This window comes from Artibeus jamaicensis, unplaced genomic scaffold (assembly GCF_021234435.1).
Source record: "Artibeus jamaicensis isolate MK-2021 breed Jamaican fruit bat unplaced genomic scaffold, CSHL_Jam_final contig_3176, whole genome shotgun sequence".
Classification (NCBI taxonomy): Eukaryota; Metazoa; Chordata; class Mammalia; order Chiroptera; family Phyllostomidae; genus Artibeus; species Artibeus jamaicensis.
In genome coordinates this window covers 3,640,934-3,656,537 of record NW_026521740.1, presented here as the reverse complement: position 1 = coordinate 3,656,537, position 15,604 = coordinate 3,640,934, and the positions used below count along the sequence as shown (strand labels likewise).

Here is a 15,604-nt window from a genome sequence, read left to right as displayed (position 1 = left end):
TGTACAATATTTCTTGTGTCTTGTATCTTCTTCAATAAATGTCTGTTTTTTATAGTACATGGCCAGATACTTTCTGGACAGACCTCGTGCATCCACGTCCTAATCCCCAAAACTGTGACTATTGCCTTATTTGGAATAAAGGGTCTCTGCAGCTATAATTAGGTTAAGGATCTAGAGATGGGAAGATCATCTCGAGTTATTCAGGTGTGTCCTAAATCCAATGACAAGTATCCTTGCCAAATAAACTCACAGAGGAGAAAATGCACGACATACACAGAAGGTAAGGTGATGTAAAAATGGAGGCAGAGGTTCAAGTAACGTCACCAGAAGCCAACAAGGTCAAAGAAAGCCACCAGCTACCAAAAGTTGGAAGAGGCCAGGGAGGATTCTCTTGAAGAGCCACTAGAGGGAGTGAAGCCTCACTGACACCTTGCTTTCGGACTTTTCTGGCCTTCAGGCTTGTGAGAGAATCAATTTCTTGTTTTAGCCAGACATTTGTGGTAATTTATTGCAGCAGCCATAGGAAACAAATATACCCATTATCAGGCTGAGGAATTTCCATTCTTTGCCTAGTTTTTTTCTTTCCAAGAATGGGTGTTGGATTTTGTCAGATGCCTTTTCTGCATCAATTGAAAAATATTTTCTCCACATATTTTGTGAATGTGGTCATAATCCATATAGACTCTCTGCTCACATGGTATTAATTTTAGTTGGATCATAGCCGACACCCTTTGGAACACCTGTTTGTGAAAGCATTGGGGTGACATATTGTATCAAATTGTAAATATGTCAGCATGAATCTTCTTGCTTTATATTTGCCAAAGTCATTTTAAAAAGTCAGGCTGTAGAACAAAACTATCTCAAAATACTTAGAAGAGAAAAACAGCAATAACAGAATTTGTCCCAAGTGGTTCTTCGTAACAGGGACCATATCGGTAACCCTTGGGTCCAGTTTTGGCCTCGAGAGATACTTCATCTGGCTTCCATAGCGTGTCCAAAATTAGGAAATTTTATATTGAAATACTAGATAGCATGCCTGCCCTGAAAATTATACCGACTTGGCAATACTGCCCTGAATTCCAGGATGGCAGTGCTGGCCTGAGTGCACAGCATCTGCTCCTTTCACAAGGAATGTTCTTTTCACTTCACCATAATTTAATTTCTCATTGTTTTAACCTTCATGGAGATTTGAGTTTGCAACTTCTGCTCTAGAGCTTTTGTTGGAGCACATCGTGATACTGAGGGAAGACTCAGGAAGGAGGGTGTCACATTTACCAAATCCACTTATTCATGTTTGAGGAGAACTTTGTGGAAATAACCTAAAGACAACAAAGATTTCCATATAATTCATTATCGTCAAGGCAGAGAGTCTGAACAACTGGCTTGTGGATAAAGATGGCACAAAGAAGCACTAAAATATCAAAACTAAAACCCTAAGCCATTCAAAGAAACCAGAAAAAAATAACCCTCATGTGCTGCAATCAAAGAAAAAAAGTTCCACTTTATAATGGGAAATGTGAGAAGTGAGGGTAAAGCAGTCACCAAAGACTGATGTGAGGTGTGTCTACAACATTCCTCTCCACAGGTCTTCTCCACCCCTATTGCAAGACATGCTGAGAAAAAGATGATCGGGTCAAAATTCTGAACATTTTCACAAATGTCCTCCAGCTTGGAAAGAAGCCAGTGGCATCTCTGTGAAATGTGAAGGAACTTTCACAAACATCACTGTGGGATCTTGCCAGAGCAGGAGAGTTTGCACCTTTTAGGGTACTGTGCTGAATTGGCAAGTGAACTGAAGCTCATAGGTGTGGGATAAAACTTGGCTGGCTTGAAGGAGGGCTGGTGAGGACTTAAAGGAATCTCAGAAGGGATGGCCACTTCCCACCGCCGGCTCCACACTCTGAGTGTGGTGATCCCCCATCGCCTCGGCCCTTGTCTGCATACGAACCCTCAGAGCACAGAAAAAGTGGAAACGACACTTAGCCCAAAAACTGAAGCCCAGAATAGGGAAGACAGACATATCTCACAAGTTCATTTGCAGGGTATTAGTGTAAATACGAAATCTGTTAACTTTTAAGGATAAGCAAGATACGAGATATGATATAGGTGTTGTGTAAATATCCCATAATGTGGGAGATAGAAGTGTAAAGCAAGGAAAATAGCATGCAGAAAACAGACGAGGGACCAAGTCTAGAAGAAGACATAACCAAGGGACAGAAAGTTACATTCCTTACATGTGTTTTACTCTACAGGAAAAACAAAATTAAGAATGGAATCCTCAGAATAAGCTCAGTGACGACATAAGATAAAAATGTGATAAAAAGAGAAATCACAGAGCTAAGAGATTCTAAACAACATGACTTTAAAATCCAGTAAACTAGAAAAGCCAATAAACAATATTGTGAGAGTATCAGAGTGAATGAAAAAAAAAGATGGATGTCGAAGAAAAAGATCAAGTATAAGGATAAATGGTGAGTGCTGTAGAAAATCCAACCAATGAAAGATAAACTTATTCAGATACGTAAGTGGGAAACTGCACTGAGAAAAGAAGAGTGGAATCCATAAATTGAAAAATGATACTACATACTGAAGGAAAAAACTGATTGGCATACTTGACACTGAGACATAGCCCAGGTAAGGATATAAAACTAACTTTAATTTTTTAAAAATCCTCACTCAAGGATATGTTTATGGATTTTGAGGGGGTGGGGGGAGAGAGAGAGCGAGAGAAAGAGAAACACCCATGTGAAAGAGAAACATTGATCGGTTGCTTCCTCTAACCGAGGAGTCGAACCTGTAACCTTAGGTATGTGCTCTGACTGGGAACTGAACCTGCAGCCTTCTGAGGTACTGGATAACGCCACAACCAACCGAGCCACCCCAACAGGACTAAAGTGTGCTTTCATGGTAAAAAAAAAAGAATTCTTAAGGCATCCAAGCAGAAAAATCAAACCACTTAGTAGGGAAAAACCATATAGGGTTCAGGTCTCTCCACATAAATCTGTATCAAAAATCAGTGAACCAATTGTCTTGTTTTGTTATGTTTTGAAGGAAGGTGTCAATCCAGAATGTTTATCCTGCAAAGTTTTTGTCTACACGTAGAGAGTAAAAAAACACACAGATAAAACTTTAAGGTACTCTATAGCCCTCCTTAAGAAAACCATTTGAAACAGAGAGCAGTCCAACAAAAATTAAAATAAAGAATTTATGAATGGATATGTTATAATGAACCTTGAATTCTTTACAGTATAGCACTGAGACTGAATGTCTGGGAGAATAAGGCGGCAGAGTAGTGATAAATGTTTGAAATGTCAGTAAGAAGAGGTGACATAGGCCATGGAAATTGGGAGATCGCAGTGAAGATGAGTGGAAATGTAATCTACTATTAACTTCATATTTCAAAGCGATGAGACTCTGAAAAATGCACCAAATTCCTTATCTTGCTAAGTATTTTTCTTTAGCATTCATAAGCCTTTTAGGAATATATATATGTGGTAAAGGAGAAAGTAACCGCTGGAGATTTGCTTTGGTTTTTTCTTAAATTCAAAAACATGGAAAAAAATTCAAACTACTTAAACTGTGTATGATACCATACTTATAAAACTACTTCCATGTAATCTTTTTGTGCCTTAGTGTCTTCCTCTGTAAGACGCGAAAAACCGTATTTCTCCCAGGGTTGGCTTGAGCAGTAATTTATTTACCTGGGAAGTGCTTAGAACAGTGCCTGGCTCACAGTTAGGGGTCCCATCTAAGCTGCCATTACTTCCACGCTGCACAAAGCGGAGGTAAGTTCAGCTCGGCCTGTTGCAGGGCTCCCCTAACATCTGTCGTGTTGCTCGTTTATGATTTGGCTCGGGGCGGCTCATCTTGGTGGTGACTTCAGCGAACAGTCTTCGATCCCGGACGGGGCTTCGGCGCTGCCTCGGGTCTACCTGTGCCAGATCTGCACCTGGGCGACCTTGGCTTTGCCCGCACAGATGACTCAATCGCCCAGGCGTCTGGGCGCCTGTCCTCTTCCTCCGCCCAGGCCGCCGACCCCCTGGCTCCCCAGCGGGGCCTCCTCCTGCCACGTGACGCCCCCGCCAGGGGCCCCAGCGCCCTCCTCGCGGACGCGCCGTTCCGGCTCCTGGGCTCCGCCTGTGCGCGGCCTCCTCAGCACAGCCATCCCCGCGGCTGCCGAGGGCGGTAAAGCCCACGGCATCTGCCATTTGTCACTCAGCCCGTTGGTACCGCCCCAAGCCTTCATTTAGACACGTCTGGGGCGGATTCTCGCCTCACTCTCTTGGTGGACGGACAGACGATCGGACGGGGCAGCTCCCCCCTCGTCCTGCAGACAGCGGGCCTTGGCGCGCGGGGCGCTTCCCCGGCTTGCCGTCATGGCCGCGGAGGCGGCACGCCCGAGCTGCCTCGCCTGAGTTCCTGGGGGCTCTCGACCCCGAAGGGTAGGTGGTCGGACGCCGGTGGCCGGGCTCCGCGGCCGCGGCCCGCGGCGGCCGGGGCAGCGGGCGGGCAGCGGGCGGCGTGGCGGCGGCATTGCCGCGGAGCGCGGCCGGCGGCTCCGTGCCGCGCTGGGGAGGGTGTGCCCGGTGCCGCCGCGCCGTGTACGTGACGGGGTCCGGGCTGCCCCGGGCGGGGTGTGAAACTCCGACAGATTGTCACCGGCCAGCCCTGTCCGCCGAACAAAAACCGCTTTCGCCCGCTCGTGTTTAACGCTACCTTGGGAAGCATTCGCGTATCTTGGGCATGCAGTAAATAGACTCGGTTTTTGAAAACTGGTACTCTAAGCTTGGCAAAAGGCAAAAAAAAAAAAAAAAAGTCTGTTAAAAGTAATAACACGACTAAAGTTGAAATGTTTGCATGTTTGTAAATGCATTGTGGAAAATATGGTTCGTCTTATGCTTTAACGTATGGACCGTATCTGATAGACTCTTAAAACTGTTTTAAAATGTGGGCTCCTAAAATTTTTCTAGACTCGGATAACTGATAATGCAACTTTGGTTATTTAGTCTCAGCATCGGACTTGGACGCTGGTGGGATTTCTACTTCTTAATAAATGCACTCCTTTAATTTTCACTTTTTCTCTCCCAACAAATGTGTTACTTTTATGTTTTAGGAAACCAATAAAAATTAAAAATAGAAACACTCTGCTTAGGTCCTCCTTCTTCCACGAATCCTTCCCTAACCCCTCCCTCCCTGGGCAGGATCCTAGGCCCCTCCTGTGCGCTTTCTGGGGCCTCACTGGGGTCCTGGTCCCTAATGTGCGCCCCACCCCCACCCCGCCCCACCCGGTGCATTAACCCATCAGTCTCGCTCAGAGCCGTAGGATCCTCAGCACATGGTAAGTCATTAATACTGTTTAACGACCGAAGGAAACGATAAAACCGCTTTATGTTTCACACTTTCAGCTCTAAACTTATCAAATGGTAAACTTAGATAAGTATATTTGTTTGAAAGTTAAGGATCTAGAAAAGTTGACCATGTCAGATGTCCCTGTTCCACGTCTTAGCAGTCCCACTTTTAGGTATTTAGGTATTTATCCTCTAGAGCAATGTTTTTCAAAGTTTGAAGCCCATTTTAGTGGGTCGCGAAATCAGTAAAGTGGATAATGATCAGGATTGGTACAACACGAATTAATAGAGAATAGAAAATACCAGAATGTATCTCACATTATAGGGTATTTATGAAACTTTTTTTCCTCTCAGTTTTATACACAACAGAGATGTGTGTCATGATGTAAAACGTCATTCCTTAGTATGAGTCATGGTCAAAAAAGTTTGAAAGCCACTGCCCTACATAAATTTTTATACATATACACAAACAGACGTGTGCAAGGTTTACTGTGGTGTTGTTTGTTATACCCCCAAAGCTGGAAGCCACCCTCACGTCCATCTGATAGGAGAAAGGTAAAGTATACTCTCTTCATAAAATGAAACCCACCCAGGACAGTGGTGAACAAAGTAGTTCTGTGTTTTAACACAAATGTGTCTCAATGCTGAGCAAAAAAAAAAAAAAAGTTGCTGAAGAATACTGTATGATATCATCTATGTGAAATTCAGAACCCGGTGAAATAAAGTTGTTGTTAAGGATGCATGCATAGGCATTAAAAGTAGTAAAGAAATTAATACCATAAAAGTCGAGTTAGTGGTCATCTCCTGGGGGAGTGAGGGAGGCTGTGGGTGTGAAGGGACACACTGAGGGGCTTTAAGAATGCGGGAGATGCTTTGTCCTGGGACCTGGGCAGTGGTTACGTGGGTGTTTTGCTTTATAACTCTTTGTTAAATGATGCATATGTCTATATGTTAAATTTCCCCCCCAAATATATTAAAATATGGGCATCTCAAAATGAAGAAACCTGAAGCCAGGGCTATAGTCCATTATTCATATTTTCCAGCTGCTCTTAAAAAAAAAGTAATTTTTGATCAGGGAGCGGTACCTGGGGAATTTAAAAAATATTAGTAATATTTTATCTCATAAATTTTATGGTAGATGCATCAGTGTTTATTAAATTTTTAAGTTTTTATATCCTAGATAACTTATAATATTTTAAAAGATATTTAGAATAAAATTAAAATCATTCACAGATACTTGTGTGAACATTTTGGTGTGTGTGTTTTCTAAAATGCAATATTTATGTATTTTTCACAAAACTGAAATTATACTTTATATAGTCATTTAAAATAAAGTTGTTTTATGAAAAATTAAATACTGAAAAGCACATAAAAACATAACAAACCGTCAGGGATTTTAAAATGCTAACACGCTGTCATATTTACTTAAAAAATTTCAGTTCCTCAGTCGCTCTGGGCCACATTTCAAGTGCTCAGTAGCCAAGTGTGACTAGTAGCGATTTTATTACTTTAGATTATACTGCACTGTGTAACAGAACATTTCCAACACTGCAAAAATTTCTGTCGGGAAACGTTCAAGATACAAACCCTTTGTTGATTGTATAAACAGCACACAGTCTTTTCTTTGCGCTTTTGTGCCTTAAGGTAGTCTTCTCTACTCTTTAGGTAATAATACAGTTTGAAACTTTTTTCTAAAAGTTCTGAAACTTGTATTTTCTACATATTTGAATCTTTACCTCACACATTTATGTAAGTACGTATATGTCAGTGTATAGTTTTTATTAATGTTGTGAGATGAGATTAATCTGTTTTCTTTTTCCCCGTGTGGAGCAGTCCCAGTGGTCTTCAATGCCACCTCTGTCACAAACATACTCCCAGATATGCCTGGTCTCATTTCTGCTCTTTACACTGGTCATTGATTTGTCCCTGTAAATTCTACAGATTTTGATTTACCATTGCTTTATATTTAGTGTATTTTTCAGTTCTAAGAGTTAAAACTTTTTTCACTATATTTTTAATGAGGTTTTTAGAAGTCTTTCCTTCTTCCAAACATGGAAGTTTTTGCAAGTTATCCTTTTGTTTCTGATTTCTAACTTGCATTGTAGTCAGCAATTGAGGGCTCTATGCTACCGATTCTTTGAAATTTGAGAATTGCTCTATGGTCTTCATGGTTACTTTTTCAACTGCTCCTTGAATGATTGAGAAGAATATGTTCTCTCAGACTTTGGGGGCAAAGTAGGTGTGTGTGTATACACACACATATACATGTATGTACATAATATCTGTATGTACATACATACATACACATATATCTATGTCTTAGATCAAGCATAAGAATTGTGCTGCTCAAGTCTTTTTAACCTTAGTAGTATTTTGGTTTGTTCTATCAATTATTGAGATAAGTGTGATAAGAACACTACAATACGATAATGCATTTTCTCAATTTCTACTTGTAGTTTTGTCAACTTTGCTTTCTAAATGTTGAGAGTATATGCAGGTTTGGCATTGCTCTATCTTCTCTGTGAATTGGACCTTTTGTTATTCTGTAGTGACTATGCCACTGCTGCCAAATGTCTTTTTACTGTCTCTCTTGTTTTAAAACACTATAGTCACACCTTTCTCTTAGTTAGCCTTGGCTTAGAGTATCTCTTTCAAATAGGTAAAACCAGATTGTTTTTCAAATGCACACTGGCAATTTTTGTCTTTTATCTAGAGCTCTCAGCCCAATTCAGTTTAATATAATTACTGATAATATGTAGAATTAAAGTTAGCATTCTATTTTATGAATATTTTTATCTTATTTTTGCCCTCCTTTGCCACCTTTTGCATTTTTTCTTATTCCATTTTATTCTCTCTCTGCTAGTATGAAAAATGTATGTTTGATTTTGTTCTTTTACTAGTTTCCTATACATTTTTAACAAGTAAACTTAACTTACTGTAAAGTTTATTAATTCTCTTCTTCCAAATAATTAAAAAAAAAACAAACAAACAAGGTTGCCTGACTCCAGTTAATTTCCTGGCTTACATGTTTTTGTCATTGAGAGTTTTAATTCTGTCTCAATTTTTTTCTCCTATAAATTTGACTTTTTTTTTAATGAATCCTTTGCTTGTCATTCCTTCTTGCATCTCAGATCTCAGGTAAGCTTGTTTATTAAGAGGCTGTTGATGGCAAACTTTACATGAAAATGTCTTTATTTTGCTTTCATTCTTGAATAATGTTTTTGTTCGGTATACAATTCCAGGTTAACAGTTTCTTTCTCAGCTCTTTGGACCATCTAATTGACTTCAACCTCAATGTTACAGTTCAAATAACTGCTATTTGTTGGTAATCTGTTTTGGGTTTTGGGGGTTTTTTTATGCCTGATTTTAAAATCTCTTTATGCTTGTGTTCTACAGCTTTACGACCGACAGAGTTTATCCAGGTGTGGACATTTCATTTTCCTGGACTGATTGTGTTTCCTGGATCTAAGGTTGGTCTTTCATCAGTTCTCAAAAGTTTTTTCCTTTATCTCTTTCAGTGTTGTTTTTCCTCTGTTCTTTTCATTCCTTCAGGAACTCTGGTTTGACTTCTGTTAGGCTTCCTCATTCTGTCATTCATGACTTCTCATGTTAATCTAGTTTTTATACATTTTTGTTCATGTTGAACCTAGATAATTTTAGATCTGCATTCTGATCTTTGTCTCGTTTTTATTTTCTTCTCCAAATTGAGCCATGAGCTACATCCAATAAAAACAAAAATAAAGTGTCTGACTTGATGAAATGTATATGTGTATATGAGTGTGTGATCACCACCCAGATAAAGATGTAAAATATTTTCATCCTGCAAAAGTTCCTTCCAATCAATAGAGCCGCTCCTCTCCCCTGGTCAAGGAGTCTCTTCACTTCCACCACCATGCATTATTTTGAGGTGTTCTTGAACTTCTGTAAAGGAGATCATATAGTTATTCTTTTTATGTGTTGTTTTCTTTTGGTCATAGGATATTTATGAGATTAATCCATGTTACATGTATAAGTAGGTTTTGTGGGGGGTTTTAATTTTTGCTTTACAGCAAGGGGTAGCAAACTATGGCCTGTGGGCCCAGGACATATTTTATTAAAATATTATTGGACATTGCCATGTCCATTCATCAGAGTTGAATAGTTGTAACAGAAGCAATATGAGCCATGAAGCTTAAACTACTTTTTATTGGTTCCTTTACAGAAAAAGTTTGGTTTGTATGGATATACCACAGTTTATTTATTCTTTTCTTATTGATGAACATATGCATCGTTTTTGGTTTGGGGGCATTATAAATAAAGTTACTGCAGATGTTCATGACACTGCCATTGGTGGGTATATACTCATATTTCCTGAATATATACCAAGGAGCCGAATATATACCAAGGAACTAAGTGGTCTTCAGGTAAGTTGGCTGCATTTCTATGAATATTAGTAATGTTAAACACCAGTTTATATTTTTATTTGCCATTTAGATTTCTTTTGTGAAGTGCCTTTTAAAATCTTTTGTCTACTTTTTTTATTAGGTTATCTTCTTGTTAGTGATTTTTAGTTCCTTATATATTCCGGATATGAAACCATTATCCTGTTTATAAATAATTCCTACCTGTGTGAAATTTGCCCATTAATGGTTCCTTTGGGTGAGCAGATTTATTTTTACAAAGAAGTAAGCCCAATTCATCAGTATTTTTGGGGGGTGAGGTGTTAGGACTATTTTCCGCAGTGCTCACAGCATTTTCTTCCTCCCTCAGATTTGCCCTCCCTCAGGCTTCTAAAGATATTTGCCTGCAGTTTCCTCTAGAACCCTGATTGTTTTAGTTTTCACAGTTGAGTCTTTGATTTATCTCCAGTTGATTTTTGTATGTGGAGTGTGGTGGAGATCAAGATTTATTTTCCCTATGATCATCCAAATGCTCTACCCATTTATTGAAAACACCTCTCTTTTCCATCAAGTTGCAGTGGGGTCTTTGTTAAAAATGAATGGTTATATTTGGGGTCCTCTTCTGGACTCTATTCTGTTCTACTTAAAGTATTTATCAATTCTTCCATCAGTACCACTAGTAGTAAGTCCTGGCAAAAAAAAAAAAAAAGTAGTGTAAACCCTCCAATTTTGTTCTTCTTTAGCTGTTTTAGTGCTTCACACTTCTATATAAATTTTAGAATGAGCTTGTATCTATTTAAAAAATGTCTACTAGACTTTTGATTACAATTGCACTGACTCCACAGAGCAAATTTTGGAGAATGGATATCTTAATACCTTCTAGTTTAATTAATGAACATGGTATATCTCTCACTGAATCAGTTTTACAATTTTTTTCTAGTATTTTTTTTTGTGTTTTTTAGTGTAGAGAACTCAACAAATTATCGAATTTGATTTCTATTCAAATAGGCATTTGATTTCTAATGCTAATATAAATTATATCTTAATTTTATTTTCCAGCCACATTGCTAGAATAAATACAATTGATTTTTATATAATGAGCTTGTATTTTGTGACCTTGCTAAATTTACTTTTCCATTCTGGTAGCTTGTAGGTTGTTGGGGATTTTCTAAATGTACAATGACATCATCTGCAAAAAATAAAATTTAATTTGACTTTCTAATCTGTATTTCTTTTTTTCTTTTTCCTGCCTTCTTGCACTGGCTGGTAACACTGGAAGAATATTTAGCAAAGGTTGTTAAAATAGTCATTCTTGCTTTTTTCTAAACTTAAAGGAAGATAATTCAATATTTCACAGTGAAGGATAATGTTCACTTTATTTTTTTTGTAGATGCCTTTTACCAGATTGAGAAATTTTCTTCTATTGGCAGTGTATGGAGATTTGTTTTCACTCATGGGTATTAACTTTAAAACAACCTTTTTATTACTGAATAATTTTAGATTTATGGAAGAGTTGCAAAGATAGTATAGAATGTTCCTATTACCCTTCACTCAGCTCTCTTGAATGTTAACATCTTACATGGTACATTTACCAAAATAAAAAAATTAACATTGGCACAATAAATACTATTAACTAAATGACAGACTTTATTTAGGTTTCCCCAGTTTTTCCACCAATGTTCTTTTTCTGTTCTAGGATCTAATCCATATACCACATTGCATTTAGTTATCACGTCTCCCTGCTCCACTTCAATCTGTGACAGTTTTTTAGCTTTTACTTGTTTTTCATCACTTGCCTCTTTTGAAGAGTACTGGTCATGTGTTTTGTACAGTGTCCTTCAACAGATGTTTTCTTATTGTTCAACCGAGGTTGTGGACTTTGAGGGAAGAATACCACAGAGATATTGCGCCCTTCTGTTGCATCCTGTCTGGGAGAATGTGATGTCCATATCAACATGTTAACGATCCCATAGCTTAGATGGTGGCTGCCAGATTTTTCCATTGTAACATTGCTACTTTTTACTTTCTATCTGTTTTGTTAGAATCATATCCACACTCATGGGGAGGAGAGGGAAAAGCATCAGATAATTTGTGGATATATGTTAAAATTACCTAATTAATACATATTTTGAGAAAGAGATTGTGAGGGTTTGCAAATGTCTTGTTTTTCCTTTAAGCTTGCCACTAATTTTAGCATTCAGCTGCTCTCGCCTGCAGCAGTTATTATTGTGGTATTCTAATAGTGAGTTTCCATTTCCTTCATTCTTTCTACATTCATTGATTGGAATCCTGACTCTGGAGCCAGATTGCTTGGGTTCGTTTCCTAGTTCTGCCTCTTCCTGCTCTACAGTGTAATCTTGGGCAACCACTTCTCTACATTTCGATTTTCTCATCTATATAATGTAAATAAAAGTATCTACCAATAAGGTTGTTGAGATGATTAAATGAGCTCATATTTAGAAAGGGCTAAGAATTGTACTTAGTCCCTAGGGATATAGATACAGATATAGATACAGATATTGTATTTTTTAATGTGGTAGGTTATTTTAATTTTAACTATTTAAATATATAAATTAATCACTAAATTATCTTGTACTCCTGGGTAAACTTAACATATATTTCTATGATCTGGATTTAGCTTATTATTTAATTTTTCTCATGTAATATTCATGAGTCATACAGTGGCTCTTTTGCCATTGTAAATGATGTAATGAATGATAGATTCCTAAAAAAAAAATTTTAAGTAAAAAAATAAAGATTACACAAGAGCTTAGCAACAGAGGTGGGAACATTCCCAATTTCCTAGAGCGATTTATATCTGAGGTAGAGATAGAGATCAAGATAGTTCTTGCAAATGAGTATATTTTTCAATATTGAATTGAGCAAATTCAGAACTTGGCATATATTATGAAAAATGGCCCCTCAACAGGAAAGAAAAATGATCTTAGCTTTCCTACATGTTTCACCTTGAACAGTATATTATCGTAGAGGTTTTAATATTTGGAATCTTTTAAAAGATTCATTTGTCAACAACATGTATTGAGCACTTTTGATATGCCAGGCAATATGTTTTGCTGTTATGGAATTCTTCGTTACTTTTGAGCATAGGGGCCTTGTCAGGGTCATTTCAGAGGCTGAAGGCAGGCCTATTTAAATCATTCAAGGAAATACAATACCTGTTCCTTTTCTAAAAGTGGCTACAATTGAATTCTAATATTTTTTCTGTTTCTTTCACTCCTCTGAGCATCTTAGATTAGGCCCTATCATCCTCTGCTCTTTGTCCATGAATTGAGGTTTTTCTTTCCTTTCCTGCATGGATAGTGACCACTGGGTTCAGTTCCCTGAGGGAAAAAAAATCGTTTAGCGAGATCCCAGGACTTGAGAAAACAGGACCTTGATTTCTTAGCCTGACAATGGTCTTTTTCTGTCTAGTTCCAACTTGCTTTACTAGCTTCTTGGTCTTATTCCTTAGAATTAGTTCATTGACACAGTTGGCCTTAACTGCTCGTCAGAAGAATCTGCAGTCACTGTACTATGTTGGAGGCTCGGCTTTTATTTTTGCATTTCCTGTCCCTTAAGTGGATTTTCCAAAATTTTTCCAGGCTGTGTTCAGAGAGTACTCACTCCAAAATCCTACTAACCAGGAACCCTATAATTTGTAATCTGTAGTCCTTGTTAAATTCTTACCTTTCATTACCAATCTTTATGTCTAAATGTCACTTCTAGTTGGTCAGGTTCTCAGAGATAGGGTTCCAGTACCTACCAGGATAATTTGCATACAAAAAGCTATTGCTAAATAGCTATCGTTCTTAAGTACCTACCATAATTGTACTACAGTTTTGCAAAGTATTATTGTCTCTTTTAAATTGTGAAGAAATTCAGTATCAAAGAGATTAAGAAACTTGCCCAACAAGTGGGAAAACTGGTTTGTCTGATTCAAAAGCTCTTGCTATTTCTTCTGTGCCATACTACCTTGGTACTAAAAATAAATAGTTAAATAGAATTATTTAGTAGACATATTTATGGTAAAATACAGCACTGAAATTTCTTTACTTACTTTGTCAGTATGCTCCTCAGAGTCTTGGTTTCAGTGACCAAGCCACTTGCTGTGGACTGATATATTCCTACTTTCTTTGGATTTTTCTTCTGCCTTTTTATTGATACCAATGGGTAAGGTTTGAAAAGTCTAACTTTGGCTTATTTTAGCTAGTGAAATGGTTAGAAACTTAGGCACAGTTTGGTCTCTGTTTTATTTTTAAGTAGAAAAATTTGCATTTGCCTGATGTTTAATTAAGGCAAACTGATAAGGTAAAAATAGTTTATCTTTTATGAAGTACTTTTTCTACTTCAGAGTACACGGTCGGGGGCGGGGGAATCATATAAAGTGAGCCAATCCTAAATATACAGCTTGATGAGTTTTTACATATATGTAGACCTGTGTAACCACTAAATTAAGATAGACTATATCTTAATCCATCCAGAAAAAGAACACTCACTCACATAGCTCCCAGCCAGTACCTGCCCGAGAGAGAACACTCTTCTGATTTCCATCACTGTAGATTCGTTTTGTCTGTTTGGTAACGAAATAGTATGTATTCCTTTGTGTCTGACTTTTTTCCTTCAGCATACTTTTTGAAAGTGATCCATGTCGATGCATATTTAAATACTTCATTATTCCTCATGCATGTATTTTCTGAATAGCATTGCATTGTATCAATATACCATAATTTCTTTATTCATTTTTGATGTATGGGTCATGTTCTAATTAATGGCTCTTAAAAATAAAGCTACTATAAGTAGTCATACACAGATCTTTTGGTGGACATTTACAGTATTTTGTTTGGGCTATATGTGTAGTTTTAATAAATTCTGCCTAAAGGTTTAGCAACAGTGAATGAATAAATACATATTCCTATTACCAGGGAGAGAAATAGTTGCTGTTCCATATTTTCACCAGCACTTGATGTTGTTATTCTTTTCCATTTTTAAGCCTTCTGGTGGATCTGATATCTCATGGTTTTCATTTTCATTTTCTTCGTTATTAATTATGTTGAGCACCTTTTTATATGTAGCTTAGGTAATTTGGATTTTTTGTGTGTACAGTACTTGTTCATTTTTTTTTGCACATTTTTATTGGGTTGTTTGTCATCTTGTTGATTTGTAGGAAATTTTTTCAGAGGAAATATTTAGTATTACTAGAACTTGAAACAGAAGGTCTCTGTTTGATAATTAAGGTTTAAGCCCACCCAGTATTAAATGTCCTTCCTTCTTTGATCCCTGGGAAAGATGCTCAAATATCCAGGAAGGGTAGATACAGTAGTCTACCTGCACTGCCATAAAAAAATCCACAGAATTGGAGGTTTAAACAGCAGATGTTTAGTCATGGTTCAGGAATCTAGAAGTCCAAGATCAAAAGGGTCAGCAGTTGTGTTCTCTAGCGAGCCTTCTCTGGCTTGTACATTGGTGGGTTTGGGGTTTTTTTGCCATGTCATCAGATGGCCCCTCTGTGTATGTGTGGAGAGAGTGGTCTCTGATATTTCTTTCTCTTCTTAAAAGGACACAGTCCCCACCATTATGATTGCATTTAACCTTAGTTACCTCTTTAAAGTCCCTTTCACCAAATATAATCATATGGGAGGTTAAGGCTTCAACACACACATTTTGGAGAGAATAACATTCCCTATAACATCCTGCCCTCTGCCCACCCCCCCCTAATTTCACATTCTTCTTGCATACAAAATACATTCATTCCATCCTAACAGCCGTAAGAGTCATAACCCATTCCAGTATCAGTTCTGAAGGCTAGAGTCCAAAGTCCCAACTAAATATCTACACCAGATGCGATGAGACTTGAGGTATAATTAATCTTGAGGCAGA

General features: G+C 37.8%; 1 protein-coding gene across 12 annotated transcripts in view; it reads left to right on the top strand.

Moving 5' to 3' along the window:
- The first annotated feature begins 4,168 nt into the window (after nucleotides 1-4,168).
- The window catches only part of PLAGL1 (PLAG1 like zinc finger 1), a 55,088-nt gene continuing 43,652 nt past the window's right edge, over nucleotides 4,169-15,604 (top strand). For all 12 annotated transcript variants that reach the window (XM_053663441.1, XM_053663442.1, XM_053663440.1 and 9 more), the window contains exons 1-2: nucleotides 4,169-4,442; nucleotides 8,745-8,818. The gene's annotated coding sequence lies outside the window, so the exon portion shown is untranslated. The remainder of the gene's footprint in view (nucleotides 4,443-8,744; nucleotides 8,819-15,604) is intronic.